This window comes from Schistocerca serialis, chromosome 4 (assembly GCF_023864345.2).
Source record: "Schistocerca serialis cubense isolate TAMUIC-IGC-003099 chromosome 4, iqSchSeri2.2, whole genome shotgun sequence".
In the NCBI taxonomy this organism is placed as follows: Eukaryota; Metazoa; Arthropoda; class Insecta; order Orthoptera; family Acrididae; genus Schistocerca; species Schistocerca serialis.
The window spans coordinates 86,557,781-86,578,774 of NC_064641.1; positions in this window are offsets into that span (position 1 = coordinate 86,557,781).

A 20,994-nucleotide genomic window follows, 5' to 3' on the forward strand; every position below is an offset into this window, starting at 1 on the left:
CCTGATCTCAGTTGGTAAGTGTTGATGATAGGGTTCGAGGGTGGTGCAGACTCCATGAAGTCATGGACCCAAGATGTCCAGAAGGCACAGTGCGAGCTGGTGGTGGCTCCGTGATGGTGTGGGCTGTGTTTGCATGGAATGGACTGGGTCCTCTGGTCAAGTGAACCGATCATTGACTGTAAATGGTTATTTTCGGCTACTTGGAGACCATTTGGAGCCATTCATGGACGTCACATTCCCAAACAACGATAGAATTTTTGTGGATGATAATGCGCGATGTCATCGCGTGACAAGTGTTTGCGATTGATTTGAAGAACATTTTGGGCAATTCGAGTGAGCGATTTGCCCACCCAGATCTCCTGACATGAATCTCGACGAACATTATTATGGGACATAATTGAGAGATATGTTTATTGCCAGTTTGCTGGGTGCCAACTCCGGTTCGTCGTTCGAACATTGCTTAATGTGCTGTGAAATAGCTATAGTAATACAGATGTTCGAATGGCTGCAGAAATTGCCGCTGGTCCGGACTAAACCAAATACTTTCTACCCCATGTTCCTGGCTCAAATAGGAGCCAAGCACCAATACCAACGAATTCTCGAGTCTGCGCGCAGGCTTCTTAGACATATTTGTCATAGCGCTTCCCTGCTGTAACGATTTCTACATTTGGTGATAGCACCTTGATCGGGCCGGCCGGTGTGGCCGAGCGGTTCTAGGCGCTTCAGTCTGGAACCGCGCGACCGCTACGGTCGCAGGTTCGAATCCTGCCTCGGGCATGAATGTGTGTGATGTCCTTAGGTTAGTTAGGTTTAAGTAGTTCTACGTTCTAGGGGACTGATGACCTCAGATGTTAAGTCCCATAATGCTCAGAGCCATTTGAACCGTTTTTGAACATTGATCGGTCAAACTCGCGTTAAACAGATTCTCAATAACTTGAACTTTTTTGTAGGTCCTTTCACTTGTATAATCTACACCAGAAGACTGCTCAGTGGTGTGTAACTCATAGTAGAACAGACTAATGAGAGATATTGAACGTGTACTTAGGTGCCAGAACGATAGATTATAGGCTTATTTGCCTAGTGGGAGTGTGCAAGTGAGGCCTAGGGAAATCCCACCATGAAGACAATTCATCTAGAGGGAGTCTGCTTGGAAAGTTTTACGAGTTGCTTGTAGATGACGCCATGTCTCAACATTATCAGCTATGTATCACCCCCACAGAGACTGTGAATATAAGTTTGGACTGTTAACAGCACACGTAGGGTCACCCAAGGAATCATTCTTCCCACACGCTATCCGTGAATGTAACGGGAAGAAACCCTAGTAAAAAGTAGTGTAGATACAGACGTAGTTGTAGAGGACTTTAAGAACACTGGGTACTTTTTCAGCTCCGTATTATGTGAAAATTAGCACCTCTTTCTTTCATACATCGTTTATTCTGGATATGTTTTGCAGTTTTGTAGTTTATCACAATTAACGCACAGTACTTTCTAAAGAATTTGTAAGTATTTTGCACATTTTAGGACATATTGATGTTTATAAAAAACAGTAATAAAGTAACTGATGGACAAAACTTTATATAATGCTTCCTCAAATTCAGGGCTCTCATAGTACTAATTTGAAGTAGACCAAAGTTTTACCAGATATTTATGACATGACGGATGGGATACTAGACCTATTTAATTCTGCACATTAAGTACATTAATGAGAAAAGTTGTTATTAGAGGTTATATGTTAATTTTTAGGATATTATTCATAATTAAAAAGTTTATTTCTCTATAATGTAGCCGAAACTAGACTAAAGCTTTTGTCTACTGCGCAGGTATGGACAACTGCAAGCTACAGAAAATATAGCATGGTGTTTTATAAATTTAACGAAACCATCATCATCAGCATCTTCGACATCGTAAACCAGTTCGATCACTTGGTGATGTGGTCTCTTTGAGTCGGCGTGAAACAAAGGATCCCTGCATTTTCTTCCATTTCTGACGATATTGAGCTTCCCGTTTGCTAACTGAATACAGTTGTCTTTCTTAAGTCCCATCTGTCTGGTGGTCTTTCCCTTGGTCTGTTTTGGTAAATTGGGCTCCAATCTACAGTAGTAGTTGGTTTAACCGTCTGCCGTCATTTCTTCAAGCGACATGACCAACCCACAGACATTTCGAGCTATCCTCACTTTCTGTTATGTCACTGAGCTTTGTTGCTCATTTGATATCAGCTGCTATCTTTCTGTCTTTCTTTGTGTAGCCCAACATTCATCTTTCCATTCCTTTTTGGGTTACTGTTTGCTTTCTAACGACAAAATCATTTGATGTCCATGTCTGACAATCATAAATTATTACTGACAGTATACATTGGCCAGAAACCGTTTTCTTCGGCTCAGCTGACACCTAAGCCATGCTAGGCGCTGTGGCCGAGCGGTTCGAGGCGCTTCAGTCCGGAACCACGCTGCTGCTACGGTCGCAGGTTCGAATTCTGCCTCGGGCATGGAAGTGTGTGATGTCTTTAGGTTAGTTAGGTTTAAGTAGTTTCAAGTCTAGGGGTCTGATGACCTCAGATGTTAAGTCCCATAGTGCTTAGAGCCATTTGAACCATTTGAACCTAGGCCTTCAAAACTGAAGAATATTTTCCATAAGCTTACCAGTCCAATTTAATACGTCGAAATATTTCAGGATTTACGAGTGATTTCATATTTAAGATTTGACCCGGATATACATAACCAGACATGCATAATCAGTGATGCTTTACAGCTGCGTACTTCCAACAGATATAGTTCCCTCCGGTGCCCATTAATTCACTGTGGTGTTGATTTTATCGTAGTTCAGTTTAGACATACTTTAGAGAAGGACTAACGAAAGTTCGTTAACCAACATTTGAAGTTCTTCCTCAGGCTATTTAATGTCTTTCCCAGAAGATCTTAGTTTTCCATTTCAATTTAAACATTGTTTTTTCCAGGACTTCTGAAAACAGGTGTTAACAGATGTGAAAATTACCGAACCATCAGTTTAATAAGACACAGCTGCAAAATACTAACGCGAATTCTTTACAGACGAATGGAAAAACTGGTAGAAGCCGACCTCGGCGAAGATCAGTTTGGATTCCGCAGAAATGTTGGAACACGTGAGGCAATACTGTTTGGAGATATAGAGTCGCCTCGCTTTACACTATTTTCAATAGGGAATTCTGCAGTTTCTTGGACAACACTCATAAACTCTGTGGAAGTTTTGCATGTGTTGTGTAAGACTTTAATATAGCCCAATTCTTTACGTTCTTCTGTTAGAGCCTCGAATACTGCACGTTGACTAATCGTAACGAATACCTTTCCAGAATCTATAAAGCCAAGGCAAAGAGGTACATGGTACTTTTTTTTCTACTAACAGTTTCGAATAGACTATGGATATGGTCAGCTGTATTAAATCCTGTGCTGAACTGAGCTTCCTCAGTGAGCCGAGCCAGGTCGAGTGCAGTGCTTAATCTGGTAGTCAAAATTCTAGTCAAAACTAAGTACAGCATGGACAGAACGCCGAGAGGACGATAGTTCTTTATGTCTTTAGTACTACCTTTCTTATGTCTTAAGATTATTTTGGCCTTGTTCAAATCTCATGGTAACGTTCCACTGTGCAAGCAAGCTGAATATATTTCAGCTAAACGCTTTATAGATACATCCATCAGTTTTAAAACTTCGACTAAGAGATCATCACTGCCTGGAGCAGTTTATTTTTAAACTTGTTTCTAGCAAGTTTGATGTCTGAGGAGAGTATCTCTGAGCTTTGGGAAATATGCGTACCTATATTCTGACTGAACAATACAACTTCCTGGAAATTGTGAATGAAGATTTGAGTCATAAGAAATTGTGCCTCACAACTTTCCTGAAACATTGTCTTCATCCTGCTGCATTTCTTCATCTTCAAGCTTCCTCTTTGCAATCATTTTAGAACATCTTACTTTTTTATTAATTACATATATGTCCAGATAGATCAGCAAAAATAACTACTAAATTCCTTTCTGTACTGTGAGGTTACTAGGAAGATTAATACTTTTCTCATAAATGAATATATATAATTGCGTAGCAATAGGATTCTACATTTAAATCATCATTATGCGTAAAATTCTGTAAATAATGATATAATTTCATAATCGGTTATCGAAGCACCTTCTTTGATAACGGAAGTGACGAAATGTAAACAGTGTGATGTAGATTCCGTGGAAGTAACTGAACGACAAAATAATAGGTAAGCTTTAGCATCCGCTACAAACGGCATTACATGTAGGAGTTTCTTTCCTGAAGAACTGATGCATATGTTCCTCTAAATATTATTGACCGTGTTTGTAAACTGATTGCCCCAGAATTTTCTTTCATAGATTTTCTTGATGTGTCGCTTTGTAAGCATTTATTGCAGACTAATTAATGTCTACATCCGCAAAAATCTGGTGCACTTAGGCAACAAACTGTCACTAGAACGTAAACAAATTACCTCATCAAAGCCAAAAGAAAGAGCAGAAGAAGGTTTACAGGTACTGGAAACCGGGAAAAATACAATATATCCCAAAAAGAATAGCGGGAATCAAAAATATGTCATTTGTTTAGCGAAATACTAATAGTTTTCCATATCTGGAATAAACGGAGCAAGTTTAGTACATAGTGGTCATTTTTCGTTGTAAACCATATAGAGGGAACAGGTTTGGCATTCGTGGAGATGAGAGGAACGTCCATTCAAAGCAGAAAAATCTAGTAAATATGGGCTCTGAAATGCGTACCTGAAAGGTATGAGCATTTCTTGATATTGGATACTATAAGACAAATCTCTTCTACATAAGCTTTTTGCTTACAATAATTTGAGATTAACTTCTCACAGTTGGGATACATAGTCATATAATATTTCTTAAAAGACATCATAGTCGCCGTCGACTGTAAAAAATATTTGTTATTGTAGTTGTTGTTGTTGTCTTCAGTCCTGAGACTGGTTTGGTGCAGCTCTCCATGCTACTCTATCCTGCGCAAGCTTCTTCATCTCCCAGTACTTACTGCAACATCCTTCTGAATCTGCTTAGTGTATTCATCTCTTGGTCTCCGTCTACGATTTTTACGCTCCGCGCTGCCGCCTACACTCCATACAAATACTTTCAGAAACGACTTTCTGACACTTAAATCTATACTCGATGTTAACAAATTCCTCTTCTTCAGAAACGCTTTCCTTGCCATTCCCCGTCTACATTTTATATCCTCTCTACTTCGACCATCATCAGTTATTTTGCTCCCCAAATAGCAAAACTCCTTTACTACTTTAAGTGTCTCATTTCCTAATCTAATTCCTTCAGCATCATCCGGCTTAATTCGACTACATTCCATTATCCTCGTTTTGCTGTTGTTGATGTTCATCTTATATCCTCCGTTCAAGACACTGTCCATTCCGTTCAACTGCTCTTCCAAGTCCTTTGCTGTCTCTGACAGAATTACAATGTCATCGGCGAACTTTAACCTTTTATTTCTTCTCCATGGACTTTAATACCTACTCCGAATTTTTCTTTCGTTTCCTTTACTGCTTGCTCAATATACAGATTGAATAACATCGGGGACAGGCTACAACCCTGTCTCACTCCCTTCCCAACCACTGCTTCCCTTTCATGCCCCTCGACTCTTATAACTGCCATCTGGTTTTTGTACAAATTGTAAATAGCCTTTCGCTCCCTGTATTTTACCCCTGCCACCTTCAGAATTTGAAAGAGAGTATTCCAGTCAACATTGTCAAAAGCTTTCTCTAAGTCTACAAGTGCTAGAAACGTAGGTTTGCCTTTTCTTAATCTAGCTTCTAAGAAAAGTCGTAGGGTCAGTATTGCCTCACGTGTTCCAACATTTCTGCGGAATCCAAACTGATCTTCGCCGAGGTCGGCTTCTACCAGTTTTTCCATTCGTCTGTAAAGAATTCGCGTTAGTATTTTGCAGCTGTGTCTTATTAAACTGATAGTTCGGTAATTTTCACATCTGTTAACACCTGTTTTCTTTGGGATTGGAATTATTATACTCTTCTTGAAGTCTGAGGGTATTTCGCCTGTCTCATACATCTTGCTCACCAGATGGTAGAGTTTTGTCAGGACTGGCTCTCCCAAGGCCGTCAGTAGTTCCAATGAAGTGTTGTCTACTCCCGGGGCCTTATTTCGACTCAGGTCTTTTAGTGCTCTCTCAAACTCTTCACGCAGTATCGTATCTCCCATTTCATCTTCATCTACATCCTCTTCCATTTCCATAATATTGTCCTCAAGTACATCGCCCTTGTATAGACCCTCTATATACTCCATCCACCTTTCTGCTTTCCCTTCTTTGCTTAGAACTGGGTTTCCATCTGAGCTCTTGACATTCATACAAGAGGCTCTCTTTTCTCCAAAGGTCTCTTTAAATTTCCTGTAGGCAGTATCTATCTTACCCCTAGTGAGATAAGCCTCTACATCCTTACATTATTATTACGATTGCAATTTCGACCTTATGGCCATTTTCAAGTAACACTGCAAAAGTTACATTCTGTCAGAATGTAAGACGACGACATGTACTTATGTCAGATAGTCTTATATTCTGACAGAATGTAACTTTTACAGTGTTACTTGAAAATGGCCATAAGTCCGAAATTTCAGTCGTAATAATAAATATTTTATACAGTCAACGGCGACTATGATAATTGGGGAAGTTTTAGTGTGGACAAAAACGAGAAAATTATGCACGCATACCTTAAGAGCTATGTGCACTTGTTCATCTTTGCTACTGTGAAATACATGTCTTCTAATGAAGAAGTGCTCATAGCTCTTAAGGTATGCATTTTAGGGCCCATATTTACCAGGCAAATTTTTCTTGTTTTGGTCCACACTACCTCCTCCAAAAATACGGTAAGGAAAGAGCTTGCAGCAGAAAAGATATGTTTGGCGGTGTCGAAGATGAAGAGGTGCTCATAGTTCTTCAGGTATGCATTTTAGAGTGCAAGATAAATAGACTTTTTTGCTTCGAATGGTCGTTCCTGTCATCTCCCTGAATATTGACCATCACTCCTGGCACGTGACGTGTGACGTTGACTACAGCCATATTATCCTACATGGCCTCTCTCAGGAAAATTCGCGACGTCTGGAACTGGTCATGAATGCCTGCGTCCGATATATCAGTGACGTTCGACTTCTTGATCACATTTCACCAGCATATGCAAAATTGTCCTGGCTGCGTGCAGACAAACGCAGAGATTTCCATACACTCTGTCTCATCTACTGCCTTATAAATGTACAGTTTCCCTCACATTTCTCCTCGTCCTTAACGCTTATGTCGGAACAACATGACAGAAACACACGTTCCCATCACAATAAAATCCTCTCTGTTCCACTGCATCGCTCAGTTACTTTCTCCAAGTCCTCTACAGTAGCGGGAGCCCGACTGTGGAATAACCTCTCTCGTTATCTTAGAGAACTTAAAAACACGTCCAGCTTCAAAAAACAGTTAATGACGTATCTACTTCAGCAACAGTAATACCTGCCTCTGTACATGAATGCACTTCACCTCATTACTTCCCTCTTTCCCCCTCCTTCAATCTCCCTTCCCCAAAACTCGCTATACTAGTAAACATCTACTTTACACACCAAGATATTAATGTACATCTGCACAAATCTTTATTACTATTGCCAATTTTTCTCATGTTTATCATTATTATTTGATTTTCTTTTTTACTGTTAATATTATTGCTTTTATCATAATTTTGTATGTATAGCACCTGTTGTAAAAATACTGCCAGCGTTTACTTTATTAGGTCTTAGTCATTACTCTTTATTCATATTGTCACTAGAGTAATCTAATTTTCTTATTTAAACTATTGTCATGATGCAACTCTGATGTGTGAAATGGTGCATGTGTGGAACACTGGTCCGATGTAAGAGAGGGCCTGATGGCCCTAATCTGATCAGGTTAAATAAATAAGTAAATGTACCAATGTAATCTGGAAAAGCTACAGATTTTAGTAAAGTTATGAAAATACACTCCTGGAAATGGAAAAAAGAACACATTGACACCGGTGTGTCAGACCCACCATACTTGCTCCGGACACTGCGAGAGGGCTGTACAAGCAATGATCACACGCACGGCACAGCGGACACACCAGGAACCGCGGTGTTGGCCGTCGAATGGCGCTAGCTGCGCAGCATTTGTGCACCGCCGCCGTCAGTGTCAGCCAGTTTGCCGTGGCATACGGAGCTCCATCGCAGTCTTTAACACTGGTAGCATGCCGCGACAGCGTGGACGTGAACCGTATGTGCAGTTGACGGACTTTGAGCGAGGGCGTATAGTGGGCATGCGGGAGGCTGGGTGGACGTACCGCCGAATTGCTCAACACGTGGGGCGTGAGGTCTCCACAGTACATCGATGTTGTCGCCAGTGGTCGGCGGAAGGTGCACGTGCCCGTCGACCTGGGACCGGACCGCAGCGACGCACGGATGCACGCCAAGACCGTAGGATCCTACGCAGTGCCTTAGGGGACCGCACCGCCACTTCCCAGCAAATTAGGGACACTGTTGCTCCTGGGGTATCGGCGAGGACCATTCGCAACCGTCTCCATGAAGCTGGGCTACGGTCCCGCACACCGTTAGGCCATCTTCCGCTCACGCCCCAACATCGTGCAGCCCGCCTCCACCTCCAGTGGTGTCGCGACAGGCGTGAATGGAGGGACGAATGGAGACGTGTCGTCTTCAGCGATGAGAGTCGCTTCTGCCTTGGTGCCAATGATGGTCGTATGCGTGTTTGGCGCCGTGCAGATGAGCGCCACAATCAGGACTGCATACGACCGAGGCACACAGGGCCAACACCCGGTATCATGGTGTGGGGAGCGATCTCCTACACTGGCCGTACACTACTGGTGATCGTCGAGAGGACACTGAATAGTGCACGGTACATCCAAACCGTCATCGAACCCATCGTTCTACCATTCCTAGACCGGCAAGGGAACTTGCTGTTCCAACAGGACAATGCACGTCCGCATGTATCCCGTGCCACCTAACGTGCTCTAGAAGGTGTAAGTCAACTACCCTGGCCAGCAAGATCTCCGGATCTGTCTCTCATTGAGCATGTTTGGGACTGGATGAAGCGTCGTCTCACGCGGTCTGCACGTCCAGCACGAACGCTGGTCCAACTGAGGCGCCAGGTGGAAATGGCATGGCAAGCCGTTCCACAGGACTACATCCAGCATCTCTACGATCGTCTCCATGGGAGAATAGCACCCTGCATTGCTGCGAAAGGTGGATATACACTGTACTAGTGCCGACATTGTGCATGCTCTGTTGCCTGTGTCTATGTGCCTGTGGTTCTGTCAGTGTGATAATGTGATGTATCTGACCCCAGGAATGTGTCAATAAAGTTTCCCTTTCCTGGGACAATGAATTCACGGTGTTCTTATTTCAATTTCCAGGAGTGTATTAGCTTCATCCATTACTGAAAAGAACATTGTCCTTAAACCGAAATGCTACCTCCAGTTCGACAAAGATCAAGGATACCATGGAACATGAATTTTCTTAACCTAGTTTTCGTTAACGCCGCAGCAACAAGAAACAGTCGCCTCTGCCTTAATCCGTGCGGCTCTGAACCTGCTCTTCGCCGTGTTGCGAGCGTCGCGTACAGCCAACTGCCAGCTAACACAGCAGTGGCGAGCACGGTTGCGGTGTAAAGGGAAGAGAGATAAGCGGGGAGGAAGGAAGACGTTAAGTCGTTCCGACAAACCTCGGGCCGCGTACCCATCCAGCAGCAGGAGGGTGGGCGGGGGCCAGTGTCTGGATTGGGGGAGTGGGGTGGGGGGTGGGGGGGGGGGAAGTGGAGGGAGGGAGCGGTAACTAGCGGCGGTCACGCGATCCCGGGGTGCCCGCTGAAGCCGTCTCCATCTCCGCAAGTGTGGCCGACACCCTCAGCCGCACTTCCCACTTACAAGGTGGCACTTACCATTTGTCTGTGAGAGTCAGATTAATTCGTTAACAGTACTGGCGTTATGAAGCGCCAGTTGGTCTCATATGTGATCTGTTCAATTTAAAAACACAACAAGTTTCTGGAATATATGGTCCCTATATCACGTAATGAAAAGTACTGATAATGGTGTCTTGTTTTTCCGGAACATGCTATCTTTTTAAATTAAATAAATCACGCACTGGACAAGTAGTGCGTCATAACTTACGTACTGACATAGTGATACATTAGTATTCTTTAATTTGGCAGTAGGAAATGATGGAGTGAGCATTGGCATGATTAAGAACGTCGTAGACACTATTATTCCAGTTATCACAGACATCTTCAACCTGTCTCTTGTCAGTAGTACATATCCTACTGAGTGGAAGCAAAGTTTAATTCAACCTATACCCAAGACTGACAACCCTGAGTCATCAGGTGACTACAGACCGATCAACATACTACCTGCAATATCTAAAGCCCTAGAATACATCGTCCATGAACAGCTGACGGATTACCTCAAAACTCAAAACATCCATGACAAACATCAGTCAAGCTTTCGAAAGCACCATAGTACAGCAACTGCATTAATCAAAGTAACTGATGACATTAAACATGCTTTGGACAGGCGTAAAGCTGCCATCCTAACACTGCTTGACTTTAGCAAGGTTTTTGATACAGTTGACTTTGATATACTACTAATTAAAATGAAACAGCTGAATTTCTCAAACAGCGCAATACACTGGTTCGACAGCTACCTCAAAAACAGAAGTCAACAGGTCATTTGTGGGTCGGAAAAGTCATCATGGAAAAACGTGCGCTCTGGAGTACCCCAAGGCTCCGTCCTTGGTCCATTACTCTTCTCACTGTACATTAATGATACTTCTTCAGTGATTCACTCCTGCAACTACCATCTATATGCCGACGACATCCAACTGTACATAAGTGCAAGCCCCAAGAACATTGCTGACGCAGTAGCGAGTATGAACGCAGATCTTTGCTCTGTTTCTCGATGGGCACAGAACCTAGGTCTGAAACTAAACCCCAAGAAATCCCAGGTCATACTTATATCTCATCCAAAGTTAATCAGCCGGTACTTCCGCGAAACAGTCCCTCAAATACTCCTCAATGGTACCCAACTACCATACCAAAAAACAGTAAAAGACCTTGGAATAATCTTGAATGAACACCTAAACTGGGAAGAACAAACAGTCACAGCTTGCCGGAAATCGCTCTCCTCCCTATATGTAATTCAAAAATTTAGAAAAATATTTCCAACCCATGTTAAGCAAAAATTAGTCCAAACACTATTCTTGCCTAATCTTTACTACTGTGATGTAGTTCAACACGGCACAAATAGTGAAAATTCGAGATGTCTCGAGCTAGTGATGAATGCTTGCGTTCGATACGTGAGCAATATACGGTTGTATGATCATATCAGTCCTTCATACTCCCAGCTAGGTTGGATACGCCCGCATAAGGCACGCGACCTCCACACGATGTGCTTATTTCATCGATTTCTTAGCCACTGGTGCCCCCAATACTTATCTTCTCACATTAAACACCTATCATCATTCCACAACCGCAATACCAGATCGGATACGTCTAGCATCTTGGCTGTACCTTTACATAACACAAAATCTTTCTCCGTGTCATTCTCCATCTCAGCCATACGACTATGGAACGCGCTCCCCTGTGATCTGCGTCTTATCCAGAACCACTCAACATTCAAGAGGGAACTCAAAACTTACATATTAGGGACGGTATAGCCACCATTGTTGTGCCCTTCTCATCTGTTTTTTTCTCCTCTCCATCATAGCTTCGAATTTTACCATTCTATTTCCCTTCCTCCAACCTATCTACCTCTTCTATATCTCTTTCACCCCATTCTATCGTCTTATGTCTCTGCTCGATGAGAATAACTCACAAGCTGCAAGAACATAACGAGAAAATTCCCAACTAGCAATAGGACCCGCATTCATAAAAGAAAAATATGTATACTTTCATATACATAGTCATTATTATTATTATTATTCTTGATTGTTATAATTATTTTTTGACTGTATAACTATGATTGTACTACTGTCATAATCTCTATATTTTTCTTTAACATTAATACTGTACAACACGTTATATGTCCTTAATGTTCTGTAGAAACTGTAATTCGTTCAATCTGAGTATGCCTGGTTAGGTGTGAGAGAGGGCCTGAAGGCCCTAATCATGCCAGGTAAAATAAATTCATAAATAAATAAATGAAATAAATAATTTATTTAGTGTATGATTCATAACAATCACAATAACACATAAAATACCAGGTGATCAAAACGTCAGTATAAATTTGAAAACTAAATAAATCACGGAATAATGTAGATAGAGATGTACAAATCGACACACATCCTTGGAATGACATGGGGTTTTATTAGAACCAAAAAAATACAAACGTTCATAAAATGTCCGACAGATGGCGCTTCATCTGATGAGAATAGCAATAATTAGCATAACAAAGTAAGACAAACCAAAGATGATGTTCTTTACAGGAAATGCTCAATATGTCCACCATCATTCCTCAACAATAGCTGTAGTCGAGGAATAGTGTTGTGAACAGCACTGTAATGCATGTCCGGAGTTACGGTGAGGCATTGGCGTCGGATGTTGTCTTTCGGCATCGCTAGAGATGTCGGTCGATAACGATACACTTGCGACTTAAGGTAACCCCAAAGCCAATAATCGCACGGACTGAGGTCTGGGGACCGGGGAGGCCAAGCATGACGAAAGTGGCGGCTGAGCACACGATAATCACCAAACGACGCGCGCAAGAGATCTTTCACGCGTCTAGCATGTGCGTCAATTTTTACCTCTCTATCTACATTATACCGTGGTTTATTAAGTTTTCAAATTTATACTGACTTTTTGATTACCCGGTACAGTACCAAAGACACATTAAAATACAGTTTAGATCTATATATCTAAGCCATTGATCCAATCCACCACTTCGGAAGTAACCAGATTCGAATCTACTATATTTCCAAGGAAGGCACGCAGGGGGCAGTCCACTGCTATGTGCTTCATTGTTTGTGGAACGTCAGCACAGCCACAGTATAGGGTGTCCACCCAACCCCATTTATGAAGAATCGAAGCACATCTTCCCACACCACATCTGAAACGGTTAAGCCTGCTTCAAGTGTGTCTTGGCAAGCTGAAACCATTGAGCCTTACTGTTGGATCTTCAACTTTCAAGATGCCCAGTGGAGTAGAAGATGTCCATTCTTTCCGCCAGCTGTCTTTGGGGTCGAAATGGTTGCTTAACAATTCCATGGCCGTTTTACATGCCGGTTTACGGGGCTTCAATATGGATGATTCTAGCTGTCTCACATCTTCGTGAATTGGGAGTGACGAGTTATTTAGTATTTTTGACCACAGATGACGAAGATGTTTTTGTCTTCTGATGTGAGGAGGTGGTATGTTACACAATACCGGCAGCCATTGGACTGGAGTAGCAAGTAATGTTCCAGATAAGATATTAATAGTGTGACGAAGTTGAGTGTCCACAAGGTGAGTATGGCAGCAATTAAGCCACACTGCAGAACAGTACTCTGCTGAGGAATAGACGAGTGCTAGAGTATATGTTCTCAATATATTGGCGTCAGCTCTCCATGATGTACCAGCTAGACTCTGAAGAAGGATAATGCGGCTCTTCAGTTTTGCAGCAGATTTACGTAATTGGGCTTTATATGTTAGGGTCCTTTCCAAAATCATACCCAGATATGTAGGCATGCCATTTAACTGTAATGCTTCCACTCTAAAATTGACTCTTGGTTGGTAATTTGCGAGCCTATTGTCCGGGTTCGATTTCAAACGCCATTTCTTAAAGTATTCATCCAAGAATGTAAGGTCTTGGTTGAGGACATTCTCTTCTTCTGCAAAATTAGTGCGTTGAACAGTGAGGTTGATATCATCCGCATATATGAATTTACGGGAGAGTGTGTTAGGCAGATCATGAGAGTATAAATTGAAAAGTGCTGGAGAGAGGACCGAACTCAGTTTGCGGAATCGGCTTCTACTGTGGCACCACAATAGATAATTTTTGAACATTAAAGTTGACAAGAAGAAAGTTCCGTATACGCTTCCGTGAGCACATGGGTACTTACCGGCCTAAAAAACCAAGCAAATCCCTCTTTTCTTTACGAGTTGCGGAAATGGTAGTCTCATAGTCTCCGCAGCGAAATCAAGGCAGGGAAAGGGGTGTGTGTTATAGAGGTCAGGACCTCACCCATCAATAGTAAAAAATTTAGCAGGAACGTTTCTATTTTTAAATACATAAATTTCCAAATTTCTCAGCTAATTTTATAAGCCTTCCCACTCTCAAAAATGTGGAAAAGCGATCTTTACTTTCAGTATGAATTTTATTTATCTAGATGGCGAGTTTATAAAGTTATTTGACCAACAGCGATCTAGACAAAGTTAATATTTCTCAGCTAACTTTCAGATGTGAGTGAAATTTAAAACTTACGTGGTGTATAGATTGTTCCATGAAATTTCTAGGCAAATGTCGGATATCTGTTAAGTTGCTGCCACAGTATTTCGGAGCAAAGTATTCCGCTCATCTTCAGGCGAATACTGGAGAAAGTACGATGAGCTACCATATTTAAGACCCCGTCGACGAACCCTGTAGGTGTGCTGTACGTAGCTGTCAACGAGCATAGGCTGCTTAAGCGCACACGCTCCTGCTGAAAGCAGACTTAAGTCACTTGAGCTGGACAGCAACGACTAATTGGTCAGCTTTGATATCGTTTTGCTTTTTACAAAGCTGCCTCTGGTGGACTAGCTCTGTTTCATCGGTAAAGTGCTTATGGTTCACATTACAGCGCGTTTCGAGCTCTCACTCCTCGACGTAGACTCTCTTATTTCTTCCCTACCGATTCCTGTTTTTTCTTCCATCACATCATCAAACAAGTCTAAAAATGGTTCAAATGGCTCTGAGCACTATGCGACTTAACTTCTGAGGTCATCAGTCGCCTAGAACTTGGAACTAATTAAACCTAACTAACCTAAGGGCATCACACACATCCATGCCCGAGGCAGGATTCGAACCTGCGAGCGTAGCGATCACTCGGTTCCAGACTGTAGCGCCTAGAACCGCACGGCCACTCCGGCCGGCATCAGACAAGTCTCTCCCTCATAGAGACCTTCAGTATACTTTTTCCTATCCTTTGCTTGTAACAGTGCAGTTCCCGCTGAACTCTTAATGTTACCGCCCTTGCTTCTAATTTCATCGAAGCTTGTTTTGACTATTCTACACTCCTGGAAATGGAAAAAAGAACACATCGACACCGGTGTGTCAGACCCACCATACTTGCTCCTGACACTGCGAGAGGACTGTACAAGCAATGGTCACACGCACGGCACAGCGGACACACCAGGAACTGCGGTGTTGGCCGTCGAATGGCGCTAGCTGCGCAGCATTTGTGCACCGCCGCCGTCAGTGTCAGCCAGTTTGCCGTGGCATACGGAGCTCCATCGCAGTCTTTAACACTGGTAGCATGCCGCGACAGCGTGGACGTGAACCGTATGTGCAGTTGACGGACTTTGAGCGAGGGCGTATAGTGGGCATGCGGGAGGCCGGGTGGACGTACCGCCGAATTGCTCAACACGTGGGGCGTGAGGTCTCCACAGTACATCGATGTTGTCGCCAGTGGTCGGCGGAAGGTGCACGTGCCCGTCGACCTGGGACCGGACCGCAGCGACGCACGGATGCACGCCAAGACCGTAGGATCCTACGCAGTGCCGTAGGGGACCGCACCGCCACTTCCCAGTAAATTAGGGACACCGTTGCTCCTGGGGTATCGGCGAGGACCATTCGCAACCGTCTCCATGAAGCTGGGCTACGGTCCCGCACACCGTTAGGCCGTCTTCCGCTCACGCCCCAACATCGTGCAGCCCGTCTCCAGTGGTGTCGCGACAGGCGTGAATGGAGGGACGAATGGAGACGTGTCGTCTTCAGCGATGAGAGTCGCTTCTGCCTTGGTGCCAATGATGGTCGTATGCGTGTTTGGCGCCGTGCAGGTGAGCGCCACAATCAGGACTGCATACGACCGAGGCACACAGGGCCAACACCCGGTATCATGGTGTGGGGAGCGATCTCCTACACTGGACGTACACCACTGGTGATCGTCGAGGGGACACTGAATAGTGCACGGTACATCCAAACCGTCATCGAACCCATCGTTCTACCATTCCTATACCGGCAAGGGAACTTGCTGTTCCAACAGGACAATGCACGTCCGCATGTATCCCGTGCCACCCAACGTGCTCTAGAAGGTGTAAGTCAGCTACCCTGGCCAGCAAGATCTCCGGATCTGTCCCCCATTGAGCATGTTTGGGACTGGATGAAGCGTCGTCTCACGCGGGCTGCGCGTCCAGCACGAACGCTGGTCCAACTGAGGCGCCAGGTGGAAATGGCATGGCAAGCCGTTCCACAGGACTACATCCAGCATCTCTACGATCGTCTCCATGGGAGAATAGCAGCCTGCATTGCTGCGAAAGGTGGATATACACTGTACTAGTGCCGACATTGTGCATGCTCTGTTGCCTGTGTCTATGTGCCTGTGGTTCTGTCAGTGTGATCATGTGATGTATCTGACCCCAGGAATGTGTCAATAAAGTTTGCCCTTCCTGGGACAATGAATTCACGGTGTTCTTATTTCAATTTCCAGGAGTGTATATACTGAGTCAGTTCTTCCGACAATCATTTCTTTTTAGAATTCATTGCATTTTTCAAGCAGCTATTTCGCCTTAGCTTCCCTGCACTTCTTGTTTATTTCATTCCTTGTTGTTGTAATGGTCTTCAGTCCTGAGACTGGTTTGATGCAGCTTTCCATGCTACTCTATCCTGTGCAAGCTTCTTCATCTCCCAGTACCTACTGAAACCTACATCTTCTCAATCTGCTTAGTGTATTCATCTCTTGGTCCCCCTCTACGATTTTTACCCTCCACGCCGCCTTCCAATACTAAATTTGTGATCCCTTGATGCCTCAGAACATGTCCTACCAACCGATCCCTTCTTCTAGTCAAGTTGGGCCACAAACTCCTCTTCTCCCCAATTCTATTCAATACCACCTCATTAGTTACGTGATCTACCCACCTAATCTTCAGCATTCTACTGTAGCACCCCATTTCGAAAGCTTCTATTCTCTTCTTGTCCAAACTATTTATTGTCCATGTTTCACTTCCATACATGGCTACACTCCATACAAATACTCTCAGAAACGACTTCCTGACACTTAAATCTATACTGGATCTTAACAAATTTCTTTTCTTCAGAAACATTTTCCTTGTCATTGCCAGTCTACATTTTATATCCTCTCTACTTCGACCATCATCAGTTATTTTGCTCCCCAAATAGCAAAACTCCTTTACTACTTTAAGTGTCTCATTTCCTAATCTAATTCCCTCAGCATTACCCGACTTAGATCGACTACATGCCATTATCCTCGTTTTGCTTTTGTCGATGTTCATCTTATATCCTCTGTTCAAGACACTGTTCATTCAGTTCAACTGCTCTTCCAAGTCCTGTTCTGTCTCTGACAGAATTACAATGTCATCGGCGAACCTTAAGCTTTTATTTCTTCTCCATGGATTTTAATACCTATTCCGAATTTTTCTTTTGTTTCCTTTATTGCTTGCTCAATATACAGACTGAATAACATCGGGGAGATGCTACAACCCTGTCTCACTCCCTTCCCAACCACTGCTTTCATTTCATACCCATCGACTCTTATAACTGCCATCTGGTTTCTGTACAAATTGTAAATAGCCTTTCGCTCCCTGTATGTTACCCCTGCCACCTTCAGAATTTGAAAAAGAGTATTCCAGTCAACATTGTCAAAAGCTTTCTCTAAGTCTACAAATGCTAGGAACGTAGGTTTGCCTTTTCTTAATCTTTCTTCTAAGATAAGCCGTAGGGTCAGTATTTCCTCACGTGTTCCAATATTTCTACGGAATCCAAACTGATCTTCCACGAGGTCGACTTCTACCAGTTTTTCCATTTGTCTGTAAAGAATTCGCGTTAGTATTTTGCAACCGTGACTTATTGAACTGCTAGTTCGGTAATTTTCACATCTGTCAACACCTCCTTTTTTTGGGATTGGAATTATTATATTCTTCTTGAAGTCTGAGGATATTTCGCCTGTCTCATACATTATGCTCACCAGATGGTAGAGTTTTGTCAGGACTGGCTCTCCCAAGGCCGTCAGCAGTTCCAATGAAATGTTGTCTACTCCCGGGTCCTTGTTTCGACTCAGGTCTTTCAGTGCTCTGTCCAACTCTTCACGCAGTATCATATCTCCCATTTCATATTCATCTACATCCTCTTCCATTTCCATAATATTGCCCTCAAGTACCTCGCCCTTGTATAGACCCTCTATATACTCCTTCCATCTTTCTGCTTTCCCTTCTTTGCTTAGAACTGAGTTTCCATCTGAGCTCTTGAAATTCATGCAAGTGGTTCTCTTTTCCCGTAGGCAGTCTCTATCTTACTCCTAGTGAGATAAGCCTCTACATCTTTACATTTGTCCTCTAGCCATACGTGCTTAGCCATTTTGCACTTCCTGTTGATCTCATTTTTGAGACGTTTGTATTCCTTTTTGTCTGCTTCATTTACTGCATTTTTATAGTTTCTCCTTTCATCAATTAAATTCAATATTTGTTCTGTCATCCAAGGATATCTACTAGCCCTCGTCTTTTTACCTACTTGATCCTCTGCTGCCTTCACTACTATCCCTCGGCGGGGTCAGGGATTTTCTCTGCCTCGTGATGGCTGGGTGTTCTGTGCTGTCCTTAGGTTAGTTAGGTTTAAGTAGTTCTAAGTTCTAGGGGGCTGATGACCATAGATGTTAAGTCCCATAGTGCTCAGAGCCACTACTATCCCTCAAAGCTACCCATTCTTCTTCTACTGTATTTCTTTCTCCCATTTTTGTCAATTGTTCCCTTATGCTCTCCCCGAAATTCCGTACAACCTCTGGTTTAGTCAGTTATCCAGGTCCCATCTCCTTAAATTCCCACCTTTTTGCAGTTTCTTCAGTTCTAATCTACAGTTCATAACGAACAGATTGTAGTCAGGGTCCACATCTGCCCCTGGAAATGTCTTACAATTTAAAACCTGGTTCCTAAATCTCTGTCTTACCATTATATAATCTATCTGAAACCTGTCAGTATCTCCAGCCTCCTTCATGTATACAACTTTCTTTTATGATTCTTGAACCAAGTGTTAGCTATTATTAATATATGCTCTGTGCAAAATTCTACCAGGTGGCTTCCTCTTTCATTTCTTACCCCCAATCCACATTCACCTACTACGTTTCCTTCTCTTCTTTTCCCTACTATAGAATTCCAGTCACCCATGACCATTAAATTTTCGTCTCCCTTCACTATCTGAATAATTTCGTTTATCTCACCATACATTTCTTCAATTTCTTCGTCATCTGCAGAGCTAGTTGGCATATAAACTTGTACTACTGTAGTGGGCGTGGGCCTCGTGTCTATCTTTGCCACAATAATGGTTCCACTATGCTATTTGTAGTAGCTTACCCGTACTCCTACTTTTTATTCATTACTAAAGTTACTCCGGAATTACGCATATTTGATTTTGTATTTATAACCCTTTATTCATCTGACCAGAAGTCTTGTTCCTCTTGCCACCGAACTTCACTAATTCCCACTATATCTAACTTTAACCTGTCCGTTTCCCCTTGTAAATTTTCTAACCTATCTGCCCGATTAAGGGATCTGACATTCCGCGCTCCGATCCGTAGAACGCCAGTTTTCTTTCTCCTTATAACGACATCCTCTTGAGTAGTCCCCGCCCGGAGATCCGAATGGGGGACTATTTTACCTCCGGAATATTTTACCCAAGAGGATGCCATCATCATGTAATCATACAGTAAAGCTGCATGCCCTCGGAAAAAATTACGGCTGTAGTTTCCCCTTGCTTTCAGCCGTTCGCAGTACCAGCACAGCAAGGCCGTTTTGTTAGTGTTACAAGGCCAGATCAGTCAATCATCCGTACTGTTGCCCCTGCAACTACTGAAAAGGCTGCTGCCCCTCTTCAGGAACCACACGTCTGTCTGGCCTCTCAACAGATACCCCTCCGTTGTGGTTGCACCTACGGTACGGCTATCTGTATCGCTGAGGCACACAAATGACTTCGTATTCCTGACATCGTTTTCCTGAATTCCTTCTTTCGCCCATCAATTGAAGTATTTCTCCTGTTACTCATGGTTTCCTCGCAGTTTCCTTCCATGTATCTACGTTATTCTTTCCAACTTCTGTGTTTGCTCCATTCCTCTTCAACTGAACTTTCTTCTGAGCTATTCATTATCGCAGTATCTATAGCCTTAGAGAACTTCAAGCGTATGTCTTCACATCTTAGTACTTCCGTATCCCACTTCTTTGCCACTGATTCTTCATGACTAGTCTATTAAACTGAAGCCTAATCTTCATCATTACTAAATTGTGATACGAGTCTATAACAGCTCCTGATTACGTCCTACAATCTGATATCTGATTTCGGAATCCGTGCCTGACCAAGATGCAGGCTAATCCAGCTGGAATCTTCCCGAACTTCTTGGCCTTTTCCAAGTACGCATCCTCCTCTTGTGATTCTTGAACAGAGTATTTGCTATTACCATCTGAAATTTATTGCAGAACCCAGTCTTTCCTCTTTCTCATTCCTATACCAAGCCCATATTCTCCCGTAATCATTTCTTCTATCCCTTTCCTGACAACCGCGTTCCAATGCGCCTCATGACTAACAGATTTTCATCTCCCTATACGGACTACACGTTGAATATCCTCATATGCTTTCTCTATCTCCTCATCTTCTGCCTGCGAGGTCGGCAGGTATACCTGAACTATTGTTGTCGGCGCTGGTTTGCTGCGATTATGATGAGAACAACCCTATCATTGGATTGTTCACAATAGCTCACTCTCTGCCCTATCTTCCTATTCATAACTAATCCTACTCATACCATTTTCTACTTCTGTTGATATT